At 49.3% G+C, this 25,029-nt stretch overlaps 1 long non-coding RNA gene and 12 other non-coding genes across 20 annotated transcripts in view; all 13 read right to left on the minus strand.

The window, feature by feature from the left end:
* Positions 1–25,029, minus strand: part of LOC121453397 — a 140,342-nt gene that overhangs the window by 111,524 nt on the left and 3,789 nt on the right. For all 8 annotated transcript variants that reach the window (XR_005975006.1, XR_005975002.1, XR_005975003.1 and 5 more), the window contains exons 4-27: positions 24,779–24,894; positions 24,358–24,405; positions 22,570–22,685; positions 22,149–22,196; positions 20,371–20,486; positions 19,950–19,997; positions 18,162–18,277; positions 17,741–17,788; positions 15,963–16,078; positions 15,542–15,589; positions 13,754–13,869; positions 13,333–13,380; positions 11,545–11,660; positions 11,124–11,171; positions 9,336–9,451; positions 8,915–8,962; positions 7,137–7,252; positions 6,716–6,763; positions 4,928–5,043; positions 4,507–4,554; positions 2,729–2,844; positions 2,308–2,355; positions 521–636; positions 100–147 (exon numbers count right to left, since the gene is read on the minus strand). This is a non-coding gene — a long non-coding RNA (uncharacterized LOC121453397). The remainder of the gene's footprint in view (positions 1–99; positions 148–520; positions 637–2,307; positions 2,356–2,728; positions 2,845–4,506; positions 4,555–4,927; positions 5,044–6,715; positions 6,764–7,136; positions 7,253–8,914; positions 8,963–9,335; positions 9,452–11,123; positions 11,172–11,544; positions 11,661–13,332; positions 13,381–13,753; positions 13,870–15,541; positions 15,590–15,962; positions 16,079–17,740; positions 17,789–18,161; positions 18,278–19,949; positions 19,998–20,370; positions 20,487–22,148; positions 22,197–22,569; positions 22,686–24,357; positions 24,406–24,778; positions 24,895–25,029) is intronic.
* LOC121453789 lies at positions 387–465 on the minus strand. Its single transcript, XR_005975076.1, has one exon. It is a non-coding gene; the product is annotated as a small nucleolar RNA SNORD115 (small nucleolar RNA).
* On the minus strand, positions 2,595–2,673 carry LOC121453794. The gene has a single exon (XR_005975077.1). It is a non-coding gene; the product is annotated as a small nucleolar RNA SNORD115 (small nucleolar RNA).
* LOC121453801 lies at positions 4,794–4,872 on the minus strand. Its single transcript, XR_005975078.1, has one exon. It is a non-coding gene; the product is annotated as a small nucleolar RNA SNORD115 (small nucleolar RNA).
* Positions 7,003–7,081, minus strand: LOC121453807. Its single transcript, XR_005975079.1, has one exon. It is a non-coding gene; the product is annotated as a small nucleolar RNA SNORD115 (small nucleolar RNA).
* Positions 9,202–9,280, minus strand: LOC121453813. Its single transcript, XR_005975080.1, has one exon. It is a non-coding gene; the product is annotated as a small nucleolar RNA SNORD115 (small nucleolar RNA).
* LOC121453818 lies at positions 11,411–11,489 on the minus strand. The gene has a single exon (XR_005975081.1). It is a non-coding gene; the product is annotated as a small nucleolar RNA SNORD115 (small nucleolar RNA).
* LOC121453819 lies at positions 13,620–13,698 on the minus strand. The gene has a single exon (XR_005975082.1). It is a non-coding gene; the product is annotated as a small nucleolar RNA SNORD115 (small nucleolar RNA).
* On the minus strand, positions 15,829–15,907 carry LOC121453822. Its single transcript, XR_005975083.1, has one exon. It is a non-coding gene; the product is annotated as a small nucleolar RNA SNORD115 (small nucleolar RNA).
* On the minus strand, positions 18,028–18,106 carry LOC121453829. The gene has a single exon (XR_005975084.1). It is a non-coding gene; the product is annotated as a small nucleolar RNA SNORD115 (small nucleolar RNA).
* On the minus strand, positions 20,237–20,315 carry LOC121453836. The gene has a single exon (XR_005975085.1). It is a non-coding gene; the product is annotated as a small nucleolar RNA SNORD115 (small nucleolar RNA).
* LOC121453839 lies at positions 22,436–22,514 on the minus strand. The gene has a single exon (XR_005975086.1). It is a non-coding gene; the product is annotated as a small nucleolar RNA SNORD115 (small nucleolar RNA).
* Positions 24,645–24,723, minus strand: LOC121453845. The gene has a single exon (XR_005975087.1). It is a non-coding gene; the product is annotated as a small nucleolar RNA SNORD115 (small nucleolar RNA).

Raw genomic sequence — 25,029 nt, forward strand, 5'->3', positions numbered from 1 at the left:
TCTAACTTGAGTATCTTCTCTTAGAGTTTCAGAAATATGAACAGGTGAAGGAACAGGGCCTGGAGAGATCAAAGCCTATGGGCTAATCTTTCCACTTACCTGAAGAAAAGTGTGTTGACGTGTGCTCCAAGTCAGCATCCCCAGTCACTGAAAGGCAGAAGAGATGATGGGAACGTGAGCTGGGCTTTGGACATGGAGACTGGCTCAAGAGCAAAGTTTGACATGAGGTGCCATTTGAGGGAGCACTCAGTGTTCTTCTAAGGTCGTGCCCCTGGACCAAATGGGGGTCTTTGATGGGGAGAAACAGCATGGGGATTTTGGCCTGCACCCTGGCCCAAGCGGGCCCCAGGTAGACCAGGAACCCCACTGCCCCCGTCTTTTAGTCTGGGCCTCAGCGTAATCCTATTGAGCATGATTTTTATGTCATCATCTCTCTTCGTGACATTGGTTTGTCATCATTGACCCAGCTCTCGAGAGAGCGAAGCTCCGCCTGGGGTTTGGACAAAGTACCATTGCTTACCAGTGCCGCAAACAGTGTCTTGGAGGTATGTATTCACATGGTTGGCACAAAGGTTCAGCACGATGGATGCCCTGCTCTGATTTGATCAGAAGCCCTTCTGTTCTTGTTAACGGCCCCTTTGGGAAAGAAGAAACGTGTTGTCAGGGCCATCCTCGGCATGCACTTGATGACCAGAAAAGGACTGCTGATGCTGACCAGGGCCCGAGAGCATGATGCCGTGGAGGGGGATCATTGTGCCACGTGAGATATCACTGATCAATGGCCCGAGGACTAGTGCCAACCCTGAGTGATGGCCCCTTTTTAGCCTGCCCAAGCAAAGTTCAGTCACTCAGGAGCATGCTCTTCCCGCTGACTGCTCTGATTGCTAGCATGAGACTGCTGCCGATTGTCAATCAGTAGGAAGGGCTTTGATACCTTGGAATCTTGCCTTTCCAGCATCAGGCATTCAAAGTTCTGAGACCTGGCCTCCACTTGATATGCTACCCATGTGTCTCATTCATCTCTGCCTCCCATCATCCACACACTAATGGAGAAAGAATCCATTCTCTTATGACTGTTTTTGCACCACCAGAGATTGTGCCGGGTCTGGCCTTCTCTGCATCTCTGGGGATATTCCTATTCCTTGGCAGAATGTTGAAGGCAATGTCTTCCAGGGAAGATGACTATGCATGGGGCTATGCATGATAGGCACGGCCTCTGCTGTGTGCTACAAACTTCTCAAAATCAGACTGCCTTCCTGGCTCCAGCGCCCTGAAGAGACCATCTGTCATGGTAGAGCATCCAGAATTGTCTCCCTTTGTGCCTTGCTGGAAAGGTAGGTCAAGTTCACTAAATCACAGGTAGGGGGCAAGGTTGAGGATGCCCAGGTGCCATTTGATATACTAGTGTTCCCTGTGTTGAATTAGCACTGGGAAAGAACTCTGGACCGCCAAATGTGTCTCGGACATGCCAAATGGCAATTCATCCCGAAAGTCCATTATGGCAAGGCATTCGCTTCGAAAGCCACTGCCAAAGCTGACTAGAACTTCTTTCTCAGGCAGTCCCAATCAGGATCATAGCTGAGTAGGAGGGTCATCTGTGTATGTGTCACTTTCATTGGTTATTTAAAAAGGAAACTTTCATGGCCTATGTATAGCACAGAAAATCAGGTGGGCGGAGTAGACAGAACAGAATGCTGGGACGGAGGGAAGTGAGGCAAACGCAAAGAAGCTCTGGCCCAAGATGGCCCAAGATGGACACCTCCTGTTGCTATACACATTAATAGAAATGGGTAAATCAAGATGTGAGATTTAGCCGGTAAGAGGCTAGATCTAATGGGCCAAGCAGTGTTTAAATGAAGACAATTTGTGTTTTGTAATTTTGGGTGTAAAGCTAGCCGGGCGGGAGCCGGGCGGGAGCCGGGTAGGACGAAAAACAGGCCTGCTCTGCTCCAGACTAAGATCGGCCATAATGAAAACAAGAGTCACAGAATGAAATTTCCAGTTCTTCTCTAGGTGTCATGGGAACCGTAGAAGGACCCACCATTATGACTCCTCCTTGTGACCTATTCTGAGGCCCCAGATGGGTGGCTCATGTCCTTGTCCTTTGGAATTTTCCAAGGTTGTCCATTTGGAATGCCATTCTGGACACCGAGGCCTATGGGTTTTCACATTCTAGGAATCAAGGCCAAAACTACTGGATCCTGGGCTTCTAACTTGAGTATCTTCTCTTAGAGTTTCAGAAATATGAACAGGTGAAGGAACAGGGCCTGGAGAGATCAAAGCCTATGGGCTAATCTTTCCACTTACCTGAAGAAAAGTGTGTTGACGTGTGCTCCAAGTCAGCATCCCCAGTCACTGAAAGGCAGAAGAGATGATGGGAACGTGAGCTGGGCTTTGGACATGGAGACTGGCTCAAGAGCAAAGTTTGACATGAGGTGCCATTTGAGGGAGCACTCAGTGTTCTTCTAAGGTCGTGCCCCTGGACCAAATGGGGGTCTTTGATGGGGAGAAACAGCATGGGGATTTTGGCCTGCACCCTGGCCCAAGCGGGCCCCAGGTAGACCAGGAACCCCACTGCCCCCGTCTTTTAGTCTGGGCCTCAGCGTAATCCTATTGAGCATGATTTTTATGTCATCATCTCTCTTCGTGACATTGGTTTGTCATCATTGACCCAGCTCTCGAGAGAGCGAAGCTCCGCCTGGGGTTTGGACAAAGTACCATTGCTTACCAGTGCCGCAAACAGTGTCTTGGAGGTATGTATTCACATGGTTGGCACAAAGGTTCAGCACGATGGATGCCCTGCTCTGATTTGATCAGAAGCCCTTCTGTTCTTGTTAACGGCCCCTTTGGGAAAGAAGAAACGTGTTGTCAGGGCCATCCTCGGCATGCACTTGATGACCAGAAAAGGACTGCTGATGCTGACCAGGGCCCGAGAGCATGATGCCGTGGAGGGGGATCATTGTGCCACGTGAGATATCACTGATCAATGGCCCGAGGACTAGTGCCAACCCTGAGTGATGGCCCCTTTTTAGCCTGCCCAAGCAAAGTTCAGTCACTCAGGAGCATGCTCTTCCCGCTGACTGCTCTGATTGCTAGCATGAGACTGCTGCCGATTGTCAATCAGTAGGAAGGGCTTTGATACCTTGGAATCTTGCCTTTCCAGCATCAGGCATTCAAAGTTCTGAGACCTGGCCTCCACTTGATATGCTACCCATGTGTCTCATTCATCTCTGCCTCCCATCATCCACACACTAATGGAGAAAGAATCCATTCTCTTATGACTGTTTTTGCACCACCAGAGATTGTGCCGGGTCTGGCCTTCTCTGCATCTCTGGGGATATTCCTATTCCTTGGCAGAATGTTGAAGGCAATGTCTTCCAGGGAAGATGGCTATGCATGGGGCTATGCATGATAGGCACGGCCTCTGCTGTGTGCTACAAACTTCTCAAAATCAGACTGCCTTCCTGGCTCCAGCGCCCTGAAGAGACCATCTGTCATGGTAGAGCATCCAGAATTGTCTCCCTTTGTGCCTTGCTGAAAAGGTAGGTCAAGTTCACTAAATCACAGGTAGGGGGCAAGGTTGAGGATGCCCAGGTGCCATTTGATATACTAGTGTTCCCTGTGTTGAATTAGCACTGGGAAAGAACTCTGGACCGCCAAATGTGTCTCGGACATGCCAAATGGCAATTCATCCCGAAAGTCCATTATGGCAAGGCATTCGCTTCGAAAGCCACTGCCAAAGCTGACTAGAACTTCTTTCTCAGGCAGTCCCAATCAGGATCATCAGCTGATGTAGGAGGGTCATCTGTTTATGTGTCACTTTCATTGGTTATTTAAAAAGGAAACTTTCATGGCCTATGTATAGCACAGAAAATCAGGTGGGTGGAGTAGACAGAACAGAATGCTGGGATGGAGGGAAGTGAGGCAAACGCAAAGAAGCTCTGGCCCAAGATGGCCCAAGATGGACACCTCCTGTTGCTATACACATTAATAGAAATGGGTAAATCAAGATGTGAGATTTAGCCGGTAAGAGGCTAGATCTAATGGGCCAAGCAGTGTTTAAATGAAGACAATTTGTGTTTTGTAATTTTGGGTGTAAAGCTAGCCGGGCGGGAGCCGGGCAGGACAAAAAACAGGCCTGCTCTGCTCCAGACTAAGATCGGCCATAATGAAAACAAGAGTCACAGAATGAAATTTCCAGTTCTTCTCTAGGTGTCATGGGAACCGTAGAAGGACCCACCATTATGACTCCTCCTTGTGACCTATTCTGAGGCCCCAGATGGGTGGCTCATGTCCTTGTCCTTTGGAATTTTCCAAGGTTGTCCATTTGGAATGCCATTCTGGACACCGAGGCCTATGGGTTTTCACATTCTAGGAATCAAGGCCAAAACTACTGGATCCTGGGCTTCTAACTTGAGTATCTTCTCTTAGAGTTTCAGAAATATGAACAGGTGAAGGAACAGGGCCTGGAGAGATCAAAGCCTATGGGCTAATCTTTCCACTTACCTGAAGAAAAGTGTGTTGACGTGTGCTCCAAGTCAGCATCCCCAGTCACTGAAAGGCAGAAGAGATGATGGGAACGTGAGCTGGGCTTTGGACATGGAGACTGGCTCAAGAGCAAAGTTTGACATGAGGTGCCATTTGAGGGAGCACTCAGTGTTCTTCTAAGGTCGTGCCCCTGGACCAAATGGGGGTCTTTGATGGGGAGAAACAGCATGGGGATTTTGGCCTGCACCCTGGCCCAAGCGGGCCCCAGGTAGACCAGGAACCCCACTGCCCCCGTCTTTTAGTCTGGGCCTCAGCGTAATCCTATTGAGCATGATTTTTATGTCATCATCTCTCTTCGTGACATTGGTTTGTCATCATTGACCCAGCTCTCGAGAGAGCGAAGCTCCGCCTGGGGTTTGGACAAAGTACCATTGCTTACCAGTGCCGCAAACAGTGTCTTGGAGGTATGTATTCACATGGTTGGCACAAAGGTTCAGCACGATGGATGCCCTGCTCTGATTTGATCAGAAGCCCTTCTGTTCTTGTTAACGGCCCCTTTGGGAAAGAAGAAACGTGTTGTCAGGGCCATCCTCGGCATGCACTTGATGACCAGAAAAGGACTGCTGATGCTGACCAGGGCCCGAGAGCATGATGCCGTGGAGGGGGATCATTGTGCCACGTGAGATATCACTGATCAATGGCCCGAGGACTAGTGCCAACCCTGAGTGATGGCCCCTTTTTAGCCTGCCCAAGCAAAGTTCAGTCACTCAGGAGCATGCTCTTCCCGCTGACTGCTCTGATTGCTAGCATGAGACTGCTGCCGATTGTCAATCAGTAGGAAGGGCTTTGATACCTTGGAATCTTGCCTTTCCAGCATCAGGCATTCAAAGTTCTGAGACCTGGCCTCCACTTGATATGCTACCCATGTGTCTCATTCATCTCTGCCTCCCATCATCCACACACTAATGGAGAAAGAATCCATTCTCTTATGACTGTTTTTGCACCACCAGAGATTGTGCCGGGTCTGGCCTTCTCTGCATCTCTGGGGATATTCCTATTCCTTGGCAGAATGTTGAAGGCAATGTCTTCCAGGGAAGATGGCTATGCATGGGGCTATGCATGATAGGCACGGCCTCTGCTGTGTGCTACAAACTTCTCAAAATCAGACTGCCTTCCTGGCTCCAGCGCCCTGAAGAGACCATCTGTCATGGTAGAGCATCCAGAATTGTCTCCCTTTGTGCCTTGCTGGAAAGGTAGGTCAAGTTCACTAAATCACAGGTAGGGGGCAAGGTTGAGGATGCCCAGGTGCCATTTGATATACTAGTGTTCCCTGTGTTGAATTAGCACTGGGAAAGAACTCTGGACCGCCAAATGTGTCTCGGACATGCCAAATGGCAATTCATCCCGAAAGTCCATTATGGCAAGGCATTCGCTTCGAAAGCCACTGCCAAAGCTGACTAGAACTTCTTTCTCAGGCAGTCCCAATCAGGATCATCAGCTGAGTAGGAGGGTCATCTGTGTATGTGTCACTTTCATTGGTTATTTAAAAAGGAAACTTTCATGGCCTATGTATAGCACAGAAAATCAGGTGGGCGGAGTAGACAGAACAGAATGCTGGGACGGAGGGAAGTGAGGCAAACGCAAAGAAGCTCTGGCCCAAGATGGCCCAAGATGGACACCTCCTGTTGCTATACACATTAATAGAAATGGGTAAATCAAGATGTGAGATTTAGCCGGTAAGAGGCTAGATCTAATGGGCCAAGCAGTGTTTAAATGAAGACAATTTGTGTTTTGTAATTTTGGGTGTAAAGCTAGCCGGGCGGGAGCCGGGCGGGAGCCGGGTAGGACGAAAAACAGGCCTGCTCTGCTCCAGACTAAGATCGGCCATAATGAAAACAAGAGTCACAGAATGAAATTTCCAGTTCTTCTCTAGGTGTCATGGGAACCGTAGAAGGACCCACCATTATGACTCCTCCTTGTGACCTATTCTGAGGCCCCAGATGGGTGGCTCATGTCCTTGTCCTTTGGAATTTTCCAAGGTTGTCCATTTGGAATGCCATTCTGGACACCGAGGCCTATGGGTTTTCACATTCTAGGAATCAAGGCCAAAACTACTGGATCCTGGGCTTCTAACTTGAGTATCTTCTCTTAGAGTTTCAGAAATATGAACAGGTGAAGGAACAGGGCCTGGAGAGATCAAAGCCTATGGGCTAATCTTTCCACTTACCTGAAGAAAAGTGTGTTGACGTGTGCTCCAAGTCAGCATCCCCAGTCACTGAAAGGCAGAAGAGATGATGGGAACGTGAGCTGGGCTTTGGACATGGAGACTGGCTCAAGAGCAAAGTTTGACATGAGGTGCCATTTGAGGGAGCACTCAGTGTTCTTCTAAGGTCGTGCCCCTGGACCAAATGGGGGTCTTTGATGGGGAGAAACAGCATGGGGATTTTGGCCTGCACCCTGGCCCAAGCGGGCCCCAGGTAGACCAGGAACCCCACTGCCCCCGTCTTTTAGTCTGGGCCTCAGCGTAATCCTATTGAGCATGATTTTTATGTCATCATCTCTCTTCGTGACATTGGTTTGTCATCATTGACCCAGCTCTCGAGAGAGCGAAGCTCCGCCTGGGGTTTGGACAAAGTACCATTGCTTACCAGTGCCGCAAACAGTGTCTTGGAGGTATGTATTCACATGGTTGGCACAAAGGTTCAGCACGATGGATGCCCTGCTCTGATTTGATCAGAAGCCCTTCTGTTCTTGTTAACGGCCCCTTTGGGAAAGAAGAAACGTGTTGTCAGGGCCATCCTCGGCATGCACTTGATGACCAGAAAAGGACTGCTGATGCTGACCAGGGCCCGAGAGCATGATGCCGTGGAGGGGGATCATTGTGCCACGTGAGATATCACTGATCAATGGCCCGAGGACTAGTGCCAACCCTGAGTGATGGCCCCTTTTTAGCCTGCCCAAGCAAAGTTCAGTCACTCAGGAGCATGCTCTTCCCGCTGACTGCTCTGATTGCTAGCATGAGACTGCTGCCGATTGTCAATCAGTAGGAAGGGCTTTGATACCTTGGAATCTTGCCTTTCCAGCATCAGGCATTCAAAGTTCTGAGACCTGGCCTCCACTTGATATGCTACCCATGTGTCTCATTCATCTCTGCCTCCCATCATCCACACACTAATGGAGAAAGAATCCATTCTCTTATGACTGTTTTTGCACCACCAGAGATTGTGCCGGGTCTGGCCTTCTCTGCATCTCTGGGGATATTCCTAGTCCTTGGCAGAATGTTGAAGGCAATGTCTTCCAGGGAAGATGGCTATGCATGGGGCTATGCATGATAGGCACGGCCTCTGCTGTGTGCTACAAACTTCTCAAAATCAGACTGCCTTCCTGGCTCCAGCGCCCTGAAGAGACCATCTGTCATGGTAGAGCATCCAGAATTGTCTCCCTTTGTGCCTTGCTGGAAAGGTAGGTCAAGTTCACTAAATCACAGGTAGGGGGCAAGGTTGAGGATGCCCAGGTGCCATTTGATATACTAGTGTTCCCTGTGTTGAATTAGCACTGGGAAAGAACTCTGGACCGCCAAATGTGTCTCGGACATGCCAAATGGCAATTCATCCCGAAAGTCCATTATGGCAAGGCATTCGCTTCGAAAGCCACTGCCAAAGCTGACTAGAACTTCTTTCTCAGGCAGTCCCAATCAGGATCATCAGCTGATGTAGGAGGGTCATCTGTTTATGTGTCACTTTCATTGGTTATTTAAAAAGGAAACTTTCATGGCCTATGTATAGCACAGAAAATCAGGTGGGTGGAGTAGACAGAACAGAATGCTGGGATGGAGGGAAGTGAGGCAAACGCAAAGAAGCTCTGGCCCAAGATGGCCCAAGATGGACACCTCCTGTTGCTATACACATTAATAGAAATGGGTAAATCAAGATGTGAGATTTAGCCGGTAAGAGGCTAGATCTAATGGGCCAAGCAGTGTTTAAATGAAGACAATTTGTGTTTTGTAATTTTGGGTGTAAAGCTAGCCGGGCGGGAGCCGGGCAGGACAAAAAACAGGCCTGCTCTGCTCCAGACTAAGATCGGCCATAATGAAAACAAGAGTCACAGAATGAAATTTCCAGTTCTTCTCTAGGTGTCATGGGAACCGTAGAAGGACCCACCATTATGACTCCTCCTTGTGACCTATTCTGAGGCCCCAGATGGGTGGCTCATGTCCTTGTCCTTTGGAATTTTCCAAGGTTGTCCATTTGGAATGCCATTCTGGACACCGAGGCCTATGGGTTTTCACATTCTAGGAATCAAGGCCAAAACTACTGGATCCTGGGCTTCTAACTTGAGTATCTTCTCTTAGAGTTTCAGAAATATGAACAGGTGAAGGAACAGGGCCTGGAGAGATCAAAGCCTATGGGCTAATCTTTCCACTTACCTGAAGAAAAGTGTGTTGACGTGTGCTCCAAGTCAGCATCCCCAGTCACTGAAAGGCAGAAGAGATGATGGGAACGTGAGCTGGGCTTTGGACATGGAGACTGGCTCAAGAGCAAAGTTTGACATGAGGTGCCATTTGAGGGAGCACTCAGTGTTCTTCTAAGGTCGTGCCCCTGGACCAAATGGGGGTCTTTGATGGGGAGAAACAGCATGGGGATTTTGGCCTGCACCCTGGCCCAAGCGGGCCCCAGGTAGACCAGGAACCCCACTGCCCCCGTCTTTTAGTCTGGGCCTCAGCGTAATCCTATTGAGCATGATTTTTATGTCATCATCTCTCTTCGTGACATTGGTTTGTCATCATTGACCCAGCTCTCGAGAGAGCGAAGCTCCGCCTGGGGTTTGGACAAAGTACCATTGCTTACCAGTGCCGCAAACAGTGTCTTGGAGGTATGTATTCACATGGTTGGCACAAAGGTTCAGCACGATGGATGCCCTGCTCTGATTTGATCAGAAGCCCTTCTGTTCTTGTTAACGGCCCCTTTGGGAAAGAAGAAACGTGTTGTCAGGGCCATCCTCGGCATGCACTTGATGACCAGAAAAGGACTGCTGATGCTGACCAGGGCCCGAGAGCATGATGCCGTGGAGGGGGATCATTGTGCCACGTGAGATATCACTGATCAATGGCCCGAGGACTAGTGCCAACCCTGAGTGATGGCCCCTTTTTAGCCTGCCCAAGCAAAGTTCAGTCACTCAGGAGCATGCTCTTCCCGCTGACTGCTCTGATTGCTAGCATGAGACTGCTGCCGATTGTCAATCAGTAGGAAGGGCTTTGATACCTTGGAATCTTGCCTTTCCAGCATCAGGCATTCAAAGTTCTGAGACCTGGCCTCCACTTGATATGCTACCCATGTGTCTCATTCATCTCTGCCTCCCATCATCCACACACTAATGGAGAAAGAATCCATTCTCTTATGACTGTTTTTGCACCACCAGAGATTGTGCCGGGTCTGGCCTTCTCTGCATCTCTGGGGATATTCCTATTCCTTGGCAGAATGTTGAAGGCAATGTCTTCCAGGGAAGATGGCTATGCATGGGGCTATGCATGATAGGCACGGCCTCTGCTGTGTGCTACAAACTTCTCAAAATCAGACTGCCTTCCTGGCTCCAGCGCCCTGAAGAGACCATCTGTCATGGTAGAGCATCCAGAATTGTCTCCCTTTGTGCCTTGCTGGAAAGGTAGGTCAAGTTCACTAAATCACAGGTAGGGGGCAAGGTTGAGGATGCCCAGGTGCCATTTGATATACTAGTGTTCCCTGTGTTGAATTAGCACTGGGAAAGAACTCTGGACCGCCAAATGTGTCTCGGACATGCCAAATGGCAATTCATCCCGAAAGTCCATTATGGCAAGGCATTCGCTTCGAAAGCCACTGCCAAAGCTGACTAGAACTTCTTTCTCAGGCAGTCCCAATCAGGATCATCAGCTGAGTAGGAGGGTCATCTGTGTATGTGTCACTTTCATTGGTTATTTAAAAAGGAAACTTTCATGGCCTATGTATAGCACAGAAAATCAGGTGGGCGGAGTAGACAGAACAGAATGCTGGGACGGAGGGAAGTGAGGCAAACGCAAAGAAGCTCTGGCCCAAGATGGCCCAAGATGGACACCTCCTGTTGCTATACACATTAATAGAAATGGGTAAATCAAGATGTGAGATTTAGCCGGTAAGAGGCTAGATCTAATGGGCCAAGCAGTGTTTAAATGAAGACAATTTGTGTTTTGTAATTTTGGGTGTAAAGCTAGCCGGGCGGGAGCCGGGCGGGAGCCGGGTAGGACGAAAAACAGGCCTGCTCTGCTCCAGACTAAGATCGGCCATAATGAAAACAAGAGTCACAGAATGAAATTTCCAGTTCTTCTCTAGGTGTCATGGGAACCGTAGAAGGACCCACCATTATGACTCCTCCTTGTGACCTATTCTGAGGCCCCAGATGGGTGGCTCATGTCCTTGTCCTTTGGAATTTTCCAAGGTTGTCCATTTGGAATGCCATTCTGGACACCGAGGCCTATGGGTTTTCACATTCTAGGAATCAAGGCCAAAACTACTGGATCCTGGGCTTCTAACTTGAGTATCTTCTCTTAGAGTTTCAGAAATATGAACAGGTGAAGGAACAGGGCCTGGAGAGATCAAAGCCTATGGGCTAATCTTTCCACTTACCTGAAGAAAAGTGTGTTGACGTGTGCTCCAAGTCAGCATCCCCAGTCACTGAAAGGCAGAAGAGATGATGGGAACGTGAGCTGGGCTTTGGACATGGAGACTGGCTCAAGAGCAAAGTTTGACATGAGGTGCCATTTGAGGGAGCACTCAGTGTTCTTCTAAGGTCGTGCCCCTGGACCAAATGGGGGTCTTTGATGGGGAGAAACAGCATGGGGATTTTGGCCTGCACCCTGGCCCAAGCGGGCCCCAGGTAGACCAGGAACCCCACTGCCCCCGTCTTTTAGTCTGGGCCTCAGCGTAATCCTATTGAGCATGATTTTTATGTCATCATCTCTCTTCGTGACATTGGTTTGTCATCATTGACCCAGCTCTCGAGAGAGCGAAGCTCCGCCTGGGGTTTGGACAAAGTACCATTGCTTACCAGTGCCGCAAACAGTGTCTTGGAGGTATGTATTCACATGGTTGGCACAAAGGTTCAGCACGATGGATGCCCTGCTCTGATTTGATCAGAAGCCCTTCTGTTCTTGTTAACGGCCCCTTTGGGAAAGAAGAAACGTGTTGTCAGGGCCATCCTCGGCATGCACTTGATGACCAGAAAAGGACTGCTGATGCTGACCAGGGCCCGAGAGCATGATGCCGTGGAGGGGGATCATTGTGCCACGTGAGATATCACTGATCAATGGCCCGAGGACTAGTGCCAACCCTGAGTGATGGCCCCTTTTTAGCCTGCCCAAGCAAAGTTCAGTCACTCAGGAGCATGCTCTTCCCGCTGACTGCTCTGATTGCTAGCATGAGACTGCTGCCGATTGTCAATCAGTAGGAAGGGCTTTGATACCTTGGAATCTTGCCTTTCCAGCATCAGGCATTCAAAGTTCTGAGACCTGGCCTCCACTTGATATGCTACCCATGTGTCTCATTCATCTCTGCCTCCCATCATCCACACACTAATGGAGAAAGAATCCATTCTCTTATGACTGTTTTTGCACCACCAGAGATTGTGCCGGGTCTGGCCTTCTCTGCATCTCTGGGGATATTCCTAGTCCTTGGCAGAATGTTGAAGGCAATGTCTTCCAGGGAAGATGGCTATGCATGGGGCTATGCATGATAGGCACGGCCTCTGCTGTGTGCTACAAACTTCTCAAAATCAGACTGCCTTCCTGGCTCCAGCGCCCTGAAGAGACCATCTGTCATGGTAGAGCATCCAGAATTGTCTCCCTTTGTGCCTTGCTGGAAAGGTAGGTCAAGTTCACTAAATCACAGGTAGGGGGCAAGGTTGAGGATGCCCAGGTGCCATTTGATATACTAGTGTTCCCTGTGTTGAATTAGCACTGGGAAAGAACTCTGGACCGCCAAATGTGTCTCGGACATGCCAAATGGCAATTCATCCCGAAAGTCCATTATGGCAAGGCATTCGCTTCGAAAGCCACTGCCAAAGCTGACTAGAACTTCTTTCTCAGGCAGTCCCAATCAGGATCATCAGCTGAGTAGGAGGGTCATCTGTGTATGTGTCACTTTCATTGGTTATTTAAAAAGGAAACTTTCATGGCCTATGTATAGCACAGAAAATCAGGTGGGCGGAGTAGACAGAACAGAATGCTGGGACGGAGGGAAGTGAGGCAAACGCAAAGAAGCTCTGGCCCAAGATGGCCCAAGATGGACACCTCCTGTTGCTATACACATTAATAGAAATGGGTAAATCAAGATGTGAGATTTAGCCGGTAAGAGGCTAGATCTAATGGGCCAAGCAGTGTTTAAATGAAGACAATTTGTGTTTTGTAATTTTGGGTGTAAAGCTAGCCGGGCGGGAGCCGGGCGGGAGCCGGGTAGGACGAAAAACAGGCCTGCTCTGCTCCAGACTAAGATCGGCCATAATGAAAACAAGAGTCACAGAATGAAATTTCCAGTTCTTCTCTAGGTGTCATGGGAACCGTAGAAGGACCCACCATTATGACTCCTCCTTGTGACCTATTCTGAGGCCCCAGATGGGTGGCTCATGTCCATGTCCTTTGGAATTTTCCAAGGTTGTCCATTTGGAATGCCATTCTGGACACCGAGGCCTATGGGTTTTCACATTCTAGGAATCAAGGCCAAAACTACTGGATCCTGGGCTTCTAACTTGAGTATCTTCTCTTAGAGTTTCAGAAATATGAACAGGTGAAGGAACAGGGCCTGGAGAGATCAAAGCCTATGGGCTAATCTTTCCACTTACCTGAAGAAAAGTGTGTTGACGTGTGCTCCAAGTCAGCATCCCCAGTCACTGAAAGGCAGAAGAGATGATGGGAACGTGAGCTGGGCTTTGGACATGGAGACTGGCTCAAGAGCAAAGTTTGACATGAGGTGCCATTTGAGGGAGCACTCAGTGTTCTTCTAAGGTCGTGCCCCTGGACCAAATGGGGGTCTTTGATGGGGAGAAACAGCATGGGGATTTTGGCCTGCACCCTGGCCCAAGCGGGCCCCAGGTAGACCAGGAACCCCACTGCCCCCGTCTTTTAGTCTGGGCCTCAGCGTAATCCTATTGAGCATGATTTTTATGTCATCATCTCTCTTCGTGACATTGGTTTGTCATCATTGACCCAGCTCTCGAGAGAGCAAAGCTCCGCCTGGGGTTTGGACAAAGTACCATTGCTTACCAGTGCCGCAAACAGTGTCTTGGAGGTATGTATTCACATGGTTGGCACAAAGGTTCAGCACGATGGATGCCCTGCTCTGATTTGATCAGAAGCCCTTCTGTTCTTGTTAACGGCCCCTTTGGGAAAGAAGAAACGTGTTGTCAGGGCCATCCTCGGCATGCACTTGATGACCAGAAAAGGACTGCTGATGCTGACCAGGGCCCGAGAGCATGATGCCGTGGAGGGGGATCATTGTGCCACGTGAGATATCACTGATCAATGGCCCGAGGACTAGTGCCAACCCTGAGTGATGGCCCCTTTTTAGCCTGCCCAAGCAAAGTTCAGTCACTCAGGAGCATGCTCTTCCCGCTGACTGCTCTGATTGCTAGCATGAGACTGCTGCCGATTGTCAATCAGTAGGAAGGGCTTTGATACCTTGGAATCTTGCCTTTCCAGCATCAGGCATTCAAAGTTCTGAGACCTGGCCTCCACTTGATATGCTACCCATGTGTCTCATTCATCTCTGCCTCCCATCATCCACACACTAATGGAGAAAGAATCCATTCTCTTATGACTGTTTTTGCACCACCAGAGATTGTGCCGGGTCTGGCCTTCTCTGCATCTCTGGGGATATTCCTAGTCCTTGGCAGAATGTTGAAGGCAATGTCTTCCAGGGAAGATGGCTATGCATGGGGCTATGCATGATAGGCACGGCCTCTGCTGTGTGCTACAAACTTCTCAAAATCAGACTGCCTTCCTGGCTCCAGCGCCCTGAAGAGACCATCTGTCATGGTAGAGCATCCAGAATTGTCTCCCTTTGTGCCTTGCTGGAAAGGTAGGTCAAGTTCACTAAATCACAGGTAGGGGGCAAGGTTGAGGATGCCCAGGTGCCATTTGATATACTAGTGTTCCCTGTGTTGAATTAGCACTGGGAAAGAACTCTGGACCGCCAAATGTGTCTCGGACATGCCAAATGGCAATTCATCCCGAAAGTCCATTATGGCAAGGCATTCGCTTCGAAAGCCACTGCCAAAGCTGACTAGAACTTCTTTCTCAGGCAGTCCCAATCAGGATCATCAGCTGAGTAGGAGGGTCATCTGTGTATGTGTCACTTTCATTGGTTATTTAAAAAGGAAACTTTCATGGCCTATGTATAGCACAGAAAATCAGGTGGGCGGAGTAGACAGAACAGAATGCTGGGACGGAGGGAAGTGAGGCAAACGCAAAGAAGCTCTGGCCCAAGATGGCCCAAGATGGACACCTCCTGTTGCTATACACATTAATAGAAATGGGTAAATCAAGATGTGAGATTTAGCCGGTAAGAGGCTAGATCTAATGGGCCAAGCAGTGTTTAAATGAAGACAATTTGTGTTTTGTAATTTTGGGTGTAAAGCTAGCCGGGCGGGAGCCGGGCGGGAGCCGGGTAGGACGAAAAACAGGCCTGCTCTGCTCCAGACTAAGATCGGCCATAATGAAAACAAGAGTCACAGAATGAAATTTCCAGTTCTTCTCTAGGTGTCATGGGAACCGTAGAAGGACCCACCATTATGACTCCTCCTTGTGACCTATTCTGAGGCCCCAGATGGGTGGCTCATGTCCATGTCCTTTGGAATTTTCCAAGGTTGTCCATTTGGAATGCCATTCTGGACACCGAGGCCTATGGGTTTTCACATTCTAGGAATCAAGGCCAAAATTACTGGATCCTGGGCTTCTAACTTGAGTATCTTCTCTTAGAGTTTCAGAAATATGAACAGGTGAAGGAACAGGGCCTGGAGAGATCAAAGCCTATGGGCTAATCTTTCCACTTACCTGAAGAAAAGTGTGTTGACGTGTGCTCCAAGTCAGCATCCCCAGTCACTGAAAGGCAGAAGAGATGATGGGAACGTGAGCTGGGCTTTGGACATGGAGACTGGCTCAAGAGCAAAGTTTGACATGAGGTGCCATTTGAGGGAGCACTCAGTGTTCTTCTAAGGTCGTGCCCCTGGACCAAATGGGGGTCTTTGATGGGGAGAAACAGCATGGGGATTTTGGCCTGCACCCTGGCCCAAGCGGGCCCCAGGTAGACCAGGAACCCCACTGCCCCCGTCTTTTAGTCTGGGCCTCAGCGTAATCCTATTGAGCATGATTTTTATGTCATCATCTCTCTTCGTGACATTGGTTTGTCATCATTGACCCAGCTCTCGAGAGAGCAAAGCTCCGCCTGGGGTTTGGACAAAGTACCATTGCTTACCAGTGCCGCAAACAGTGTCTTGGAGGTATGTATTCACATGGTTGGCACAAAGGTTCAGCACGATGGATGCCCTGCTCTGATTTGATCAGAAGCCCTTCTGTTCTTGTTAACGGCCCCTTTGGGAAAGAAGAAACGTGTTGTCAGGGCCATCCTCGGCATGCACTTGATGACCAGAAAAGGACTGCTGATGCTGACCAGGGCCCGAGAGCATGATGCCGTGGAGGGGGATCATTGTGCCACGTGAGATATCACTGATCAATGGCCCGAGGACTAGTGCCAACCCTGAGTGATGGCCCCTTTTTAGCCTGCCCAAGCAAAGTTCAGTCACTCAGGAGCATGCTCTTCCCGCTGACTGCTCTGATTGCTAGCATGAGACTGCTGCCGATTGTCAATCAGTAGGAAGGGCTTTGATACCTTGGAATCTTGCCTTTCCAGCATCAGGCATTCAAAGTTCTGAGACCTGGCCTCCACTTGATATGCTACCCATGTGTCTCATTCATCTCTGCCTCCCATCATCCACACACTAATGGAGAAAGAATCCATTCTCTTATGACTGTTTTTGCACCACCAGAGATTGTCCTGGGTCTGGCCTTCTCTGCATCTCTGGGGATATTCCTATTCCTTGGCAGAATGTTGAAGGCAATGTCTTCCAGGGAAGATGGCTATGCATGGGGCTATGCATGATAGGCACGGCCTCTGCTGTGTGCTACAAACTTCTCAAAATCAGACTGCCTTCCTGGCTCCAGCGCCCTGAAGAGACCATCTGTCATGGTAGAGCATCCAGAATTGTCTCCCTTTGTGCCTTGCTGGAAAGGTAGGTCAAGTTCACTAAATCACAGGTAGGGGGCAAGGTTGAGGATGCCCAGGTGCCATTTGATATACTAGTGTTCCCTGTGTTGAATTAGCACTGGGAAAGAACTCTGGACCGCCAAATGTGTCTCGGACATGCCAAATGGCAATTCATCCCGAAAGTCCATTATGGCAAGGCATTCGCTTCGAAAGCCACTGCCAAAGCTGACTAGAACTTCTTTCTCAGGCAGTCCCAATCAGGATCATCAGCTGATGTAGGAGGGTCATCTGTTTATGTGTCACTTTCATTGGTTATTTAAAAAGGAAACTTTCATGGCCTATGTATAGCACAGAAAATCAGGTGGGTGGAGTAGACAGAACAGAATGCTGGGATGGAGGGAAGTGAGGCAAACGCAAAGAAGCTCTGGCCCAAGATGGCCCAAGATGGACACCTCCTGTTGCTATACACATTAATAGAAATGGGTAAATCAAGATGTGAGATTTAGCCGGTAAGAGGCTAGATCTAATGGGCCAAGCAGTGTTTAAATGAAGACAATTTGTGTTTTGTAATTTTGGGTGTAAAGCTAGCCGGGCGGGAGCCGGGCAGGACAAAAAACAGGCCTGCTCTGCTCCAGACTAAGATCGGCCATAATGAAAACAAGAGTCACAGAATGAAATTTCCAGTTCTTCTCTAGGTGTCATGGGAACCGTAGAAGGACCCACCATTATGACTCCTCCTTGTGACCTATTCTGAGGCCCCAGATGGGTGGCTCATGTCCTTGTCCTTTGGAATTTTCCAAGGTTGTCCATTTGGAATGCCATTCTGGACACCGAGGCCTATGGGTTTTCACATTCTAGGAATCAAGGCCAAAACTACTGGATCCTGGGCTTCTAACTTGAGTATCTTCTCTTAGAGTTTCAGAAATATGAACAGGTGAAGGAACAGGGCCTGGAGAGATCAAAGCCTATGGGCTAATCTTTCCACTTACCTGAAGAAAAGTGTGTTGACGTGTGCTCCAAGTCAGCATCCCCAGTCACTGAAAGGCAGAAGAGATGATGGGAACGTGAGCTGGGCTTTGGACATGGAGACTGGCTCAAGAGCAAAGTTTGACATGAGGTGCCATTTGAGGGAGCACTCAGTGTTCTTCTAAGGTCGTGCCCCTGGACCAAATGGGGGTCTTTGATGGGGAGAAACAGCATGGGGATTTTGGCCTGCACCCTGGCCCAAGCGGGCCCCAGGTAGACCAGGAACCCCACTGCCCCCGTCTTTTAGTCTGGGCCTCAGCGTAATCCTATTGAGCATGATTTTTATGTCATCATCTCTCTTCGTGACATTGGTTTGTCATCATTGACCCAGCTCTCGAGAGAGCGAAGCTCCGCCTGGGGTTTGGACAAAGTACCATTGCTTACCAGTGCCGCAAACAGTGTCTTGGAGGTATGTATTCACATGGTTGGCACAAAGGTTCAGCACGATGGATGCCCTGCTCTGATTTGATCAGAAGCCCTTCTGTTCTTGTTAACGGCCCCTTTGGGAAAGAAGAAACGTGTTGTCAGGGCCATCCTCGGCATGCACTTGATGACCAGAAAAGGACTGCTGATGCTGACCAGGGCCCGAGAGCATGATGCCGTGGAGGGGGATCATTGTGCCACGTGAGATATCACTGATCAATGGCCCGAGGACTAGTGCCAACCCTGAGTGATGGCCCCTTTTTAGCCTGCCCAAGCAAAGTTCAGTCACTCAGGAGCATGCTCTTCCCGCTGACTGCTCTGATTGCTAGCATGAGACTGCTGCCGATTGTCAATCAGTAGGAAGGGCTTTGATACCTTGGAATCTTGCCTTTCCAGCATCAGGCATTCAAAGTTCTGAGACCTGGCCTCCACTTGATATGCTACCCATGTGTCTCATTCATCTCTGCCTCCCATCATCCACACACTAATGGAGAAAGAATCCATTCTCTTATGACTGTTTTTGCACCACCAGAGATTGTGCCGGGTCTGGCCTTCTCTGCATCTCTGGGGATATTCCTATTCCTTGGCAGAATGTTGAAGGCAATGTCTTCCAGGGAAGATGGCTATGCATGGGGCTATGCATGATAGGCACGGCCTCTGCTGTGTGCTACAAACTTCTCAAAATCAGACTGCCTTCCTGGCTCCAGCGCCCTGAAGAGACCATCTGTCATGGTAGAGCATCCAGAATTGTCTCCCTTTGTGCCTTGCTGGAAAGGTAGGTCAAGTTCACTAAATCACAGGTAGGGGGCAAGTTTGAGGATGCCCAGGTGCCATTTGATATACTAGTGTTCCCTGTGTTGAATTAGCACTGGGAAAGAACTCTGCACCGCCAAATGTGTCTCGGACATGCCAAATGGCAATTCATCCCGAAAGTCCATTATGGCAAGGCATTCGCTTCGAAAGCCACTGCCAAAGCTGACTAGAACTTCTTTCTCAGGCAGTCCCAATCAGGATCATCAGCTGAGTAGGAGGGTCATCTGTGTATGTGTCACTTTCATTGGTTATTTAAAAAGGAAACTTTCATGGCCTATGTATAGCACAGAAAATCAGGTGGGCGGAGTAGACAGAACAGAATGCTGGGACGGAGGGAAGTGAGGCAAACGCAAAGAAGCTCTGGCCCAAGATGGCCCAAGATGGACACCTCCTGTTGCTATACACATTAATAGAAATGGGTAAATCAAGATGTGAGATTTAGCCGGTAAGAGGCTAGATCTAATGGGCCAAGCAGTGTTTAAATGAAGACAATTTGTGTTTTGTAATTTTGGGTGTAAAGCTAGCCGGGCGGGAGCCGGGCGGGAGCCGGGTAGGACGAAAAACAGGCCTGCTCTGCTCCAGACTAAGATCGGCCATAATGAAAACAAGAGTCACAGAATGAAATTTCCAGTTCTTCTCTAGGTGTCATGGGAACCGTAGAAGGACCCACCATTATGACTCCTCCTTGTGACCTATTCTGAGGCCCCAGATGGGTGGCTCATGTCCATGTCCTTTGGAATTTTCCAAGGTTGTCCATTTGGAATGCCATTCTGGACACCGAGGCCTATGGGTTTTCACATTCTAGGAATCAAGGCCAAAACTACTGGATCCTGGGCTTCTAACTTGAGTATCTTCTCTTAGAGTTTCAGAAATATGAACAGGTGAAGGAACAGGGCCTGGAGAGATCAAAGCCTATGGGCTAATCTTTCCACTTACCTGAAGAAAAGTGTGTTGACGTGTGCTCCAAGTCAGCATCCCCAGTCACTGAAAGGCAGAAGAGATGATGGGAACGTGAGCTGGGCTTTGGACATGGAGACTGGCTCAAGAGCAAAGTTTGACATGAGGTGCCATTTGAGGGAGCACTCAGTGTTCTTCTAAGGTCGTGCCCCTGGACCAAATGGGGGTCTTTGATGGGGAGAAACAGCATGGGGATTTTGGCCTGCACCCTGGCCCAAGCGGGCCCCAGGTAGACCAGGAACCCCACTGCCCCCGTCTTTTAGTCTGGGCCTCAGCGTAATCCTATTGAGCATGATTTTTATGTCATCATCTCTCTTCGTGACATTGGTTTGTCATCATTGACCCAGCTCTCGAGAGAGCAAAGCTCCGCCTGGGGTTTGGACAAAGTACCATTGCTTACCAGTGCCGCAAACAGTGTCTTGGAGGTATGTATTCACATGGTTGGCACAAAGGTTCAGCACGATGGATGCCCTGCTCTGATTTGATCAGAAGCCCTTCTGTTCTTGTTAACGGCCCCTTTGGGAAAGAAGAAACGTGTTGTCAGGGCCATCCTCGGCATGCACTTGATGACCAGAAAAGGACTGCTGATGCTGACCAGGGCCCGAGAGCATGATGCCGTGGAGGGGGATCATTGTGCCACGTGAGATATCACTGATCAATGGCCCGAGGACTAGTGCCAACCCTGAGTGATGGCCCCTTTTTAGCCTGCCCAAGCAAAGTTCAGTCACTCAGGAGCATGCTCTTCCCGCTGACTGCTCTGATTGCTAGCATGAGACTGCTGCCGATTGTCAATCAGTAGGAAGGGCTTTGATACCTTGGAATCTTGCCTTTCCAGCATCAGGCATTCAAAGTTCTGAGACCTGGCCTCCACTTGATATGCTACCCATGTGTCTCATTCATCTCTGCCTCCCATCATCCACACACTAATGGAGAAAGAATCCATTCTCTTATGACTGTTTTTGCACCACCAGAGATTGTGCCGGGTCTGGCCTTCTCTGCATCTCTGGGGATATTCCTATTCCTTGGCAGAATGTTGAAGGCAATGTCTTCCAGGGAAGATGGCTATGCATGGGGCTATGCATGATAGGCACGGCCTCTGCTGTGTGCTACAAACTTCTCAAAATCAGACTGCCTTCCTGGCTCCAGCGCCCTGAAGAGACCATCTGTCATGGTAGAGCATCCAGAATTGTCTCCCTTTGTGCCTTGCTGGAAAGGTAGGTCAAGTTCACTAAATCACAGGTAGGGGGCAAGGTTGAGGATGCCCAGGTGCCATTTGATATACTAGTGTTCCCTGTGTTGAATTAGCACTGGGAAAGAACTCTGGACCGCCAAATGTGTCTCGGACATGCCAAATGGCAATTCATCCCGAAAGTCCATTATGGCAAGGCATTCGCTTCGAAAGCCACTGCCAAAGCTGACTAGAACTTCTTTCTCAGGCAGTCCCAATCAGGATCATCAGCTGATGTAGGAGGGTCATCTGTTTATGTGTCACTTTCATTGGTTATTTAAAAAGGAAACTTTCATGGCCTATGTATAGCACAGAAAATCAGGTGGGTGGAGTAGACAGAACAGAATGCTGGGATGGAGGGAAGTGAGGCAAACGCAAAGAAGCTCTGGCCCAAGATGGCCCAAGATGGACACCTCCTGTTGCTATACACATTAATAGAAATGGGTAAATCAAGATGTGAGATTTAGCCGGTAAGAGGCTAGATCTAATGGGCCAAGCAGTGTTTAAATGAAGACAATTTGTGTTTTGTAATTTTGGGTGTAAAGCTAGCCGGGCGGGAGCCGGGCAGGACAAAAAACAGGCCTGCTCTGCTCCAGACTAAGATCGGCCATAATGAAAACAAGAGTCACAGAATGAAATTTCCAGTTCTTCTCTAGGTGTCATGGGAACCGTAGAAGGACCCACCATTATGACTCCTCCTTGTGACCTATTCTGAGGCCCCAGATGGGTGGCTCATGTCCTTGTCCTTTGGAATTTTCCAAGGTTGTCCATTTGGAATGCCATTCTGGACACCGAGGCCTATGGGTTTTCACATTCTAGGAATCAAGGCCAAAACTACTGGATCCTGGGCTTCTAACTTGAGTATCTTCTCTTAGAGTTTCAGAAATATGAACAGGTGAAGGAACAGGGCCTGGAGAGATCAAAGCCTATGGGCTAATCTTTCCACTTACCTGAAGAAAAGTGTGTTGACGTGTGCTCCAAGTCAGCATCCCCAGTCACTGAAAGGCAGAAGAGATGATGGGAACGTGAGCTGGGCTTTGGACATGGAGACTGGCTCAAGAGCAAAGTTTGACATGAGGTGCCATTTGAGGGAGCACTCAGTGTTCTTCTAAGGTCGTGCCCCTGGACCAAATGGGGGTCTTTGATGGGGAGAAACAGCATGGGGATTTTGGCCTGCACCCTGGCCCAAGCGGGCCCCAGGTAGACCAGGAACCCCACTGCCCCCGTCTTTTAGTCTGGGCCTCAGCGTAATCCTATTGAGCATGATTTTTATGTCATCATCTCTCTTCGTGACATTGGTTTGTCATCATTGACCCAGCTCTCGAGAGAGCGAAGCTCCGCCTGGGGTTTGGACAAAGTACCATTGCTTACCAGTGCCGCAAACAGTGTCTTGGAGGTATGTATTCACATGGTTGGCACAAAGGTTCAGCACGATGGATGCCCTGCTCTGATTTGATCAGAAGCCCTTCTGTTCTTGTTAACGGCCCCTTTGGGAAAGAAGAAACGTGTTGTCAGGGCCATCCTCGGCATGCACTTGATGACCAGAAAAGGACTGCTGATGCTGACCAGGGCCCGAGAGCATGATGCCGTGGAGGGGGATCATTGTGCCACGTGAGATATCACTGATCAATGGCCCGAGGACTAGTGCCAACCCTGAGTGATGGCCCCTTTTTAGCCTGCCCAAGCAAAGTTCAGTCACTCAGGAGCATGCTCTTCCCGCTGACTGCTCTGATTGCTAGCATGAGACTGCTGCCGATTGTCAATCAGTAGGAAGGGCTTTGATACCTTGGAATCTTGCCTTTCCAGCATCAGGCATTCAAAGTTCTGAGACCTGGCCTCCACTTGATATGCTACCCATGTGTCTCATTCATCTCTGCCTCCCATCATCCACACACTAATGGAGAAAGAATCCATTCTCTTATGACTGTTTTTGCACCACCAGAGATTGTGCCGGGTCTGGCCTTCTCTGCATCTCTGGGGATATTCCTATTCCTTGGCAGAATGTTGAAGGCAATGTCTTCCAGGGAAGATGGCTATGCATGGGGCTATGCATGATAGGCACGGCCTCTGCTGTGTGCTACAAACTTCTCAAAATCAGACTGCCTTCCTGGCTCCAGCGCCCTGAAGAGACCATCTGTCATGGTAGAGCATCCAGAATTGTCTCCCTTTGTGCCTTGCTGGAAAGGTAGGTCAAGTTCACTAAATCACAGGTAGGGGGCAAGGTTGAGGATGCCCAGGTGCCATTTGATATACTAGTGTTCCCTGTGTTGAATTAGCACTGGGAAAGAACTCTGGACCGCCAAATGTGTCTCGGACATGCCAAATGGCAATTCATCCCGAAAGTCCATTATGGCAAGGCATTCGCTTCGAAAGCCACTGCCAAAGCTGACTAGAACTTCTTTCTCAGGCAGTCCCAATCAGGATCATCAGCTGAGTAGGAGGGTCATCTGTGTATGTGTCACTTTCATTGGTTATTTAAAAAGGAAACTTTCATGGCCTATGTATAGCACAGAAAATCAGGTGGGCGGAGTAGACAGAACAGAATGCTGGGACGGAGGGAAGTGAGGCAAACGCAAAGAAGCTCTGGCCCAAGATGGCCCAAGATGGACACCTCCTGTTGCTATACACATTAATAGAAATGGGTAAATCAAGATGTGAGATTTAGCCGGTAAGAGGCTAGATCTAATGGGCCAAGCAGTGTTTAAATGAAGACAATTTGTGTTTTGTAATTTTGGGTGTAAAGCTAGCCGGGCGGGAGCCGGGCGGGAGCCGGGTAGGACGAAAAACAGGCCTGCTCTGCTCCAGACTAAGATCGGCCATAATGAAAACAAGAGTCACAGAATGAAATTTCCAGTTCTTCTCTAGGTGTCATGGGAACCGTAGAAGGACCCACCATTATGACTCCTCCTTGTGACCTATTCTGAGGCCCCAGATGGGTGGCTCATGTCCTTGTCCTTTGGAATTTTCCAAGGTTGTCCATTTGGAATGCCATTCTGGACACCGAGGCCTATGGGTTTTCACATTCTAGGAATCAAGGCCAAAACTACTGGATCCTGGGCTTCTAACTTGAGTATCTTCTCTTAGAGTTTCAGAAATATGAACAGGTGAAGGAACAGGGCCTGGAGAGATCAAAGCCTATGGGCTAATCTTTCCACTTACCTGAAGAAAAGTGTGTTGACGTGTGCTCCAAGTCAGCATCCCCAGTCACTGAAAGGCAGAAGAGATGATGGGAACGTGAGCTGGGCTTTGGACATGGAGACTGGCTCAAGAGCAAAGTTTGACATGAGGTGCCATTTGAGGGAGCACTCAGTGTTCTTCTAAGGTCGTGCCCCTGGACCAAATGGGGGTCTTTGATGGGGAGAAACAGCATGGGGATTTTGGCCTGCACCCTGGCCCAAGCGGGCCCCAGGTAGACCAGGAACCCCACTGCCCCCGTCTTTTAGTCTGGGCCTCAGCGTAATCCTATTGAGCATGATTTTTATGTCATCATCTCTCTTCGTGACATTGGTTTGTCATCATTGACCCAGCTCTCGAGAGAGCGAAGCTCCGCCTGGGGTTTGGACAAAGTACCATTGCTTACCAGTGCCGCAAACAGTGTCTTGGAGGTATGTATTCACATGGTTGGCACAAAGGTTCAGCACGATGGATGCCCTGCTCTGATTTGATCAGAAGCCCTTCTGTTCTTGTTAACGGCCCCTTTGGGAAAGAAGAAACGTGTTGTCAGGGCCATCCTCGGCATGCACTTGATGACCAGAAAAGGACTGCTGATGCTGACCAGGGCCCGAGAGCATGATGCCGTGGAGGGGGATCATTGTGCCACGTGAGATATCA

Source organism: Microtus oregoni, unplaced genomic scaffold, assembly GCF_018167655.1.
Source record: "Microtus oregoni isolate MIOR12 unplaced genomic scaffold, Mior012 000000F_ref0000247, whole genome shotgun sequence".
Lineage (NCBI taxonomy): Eukaryota > Metazoa > Chordata > Mammalia > Rodentia > Cricetidae > Microtus > Microtus oregoni.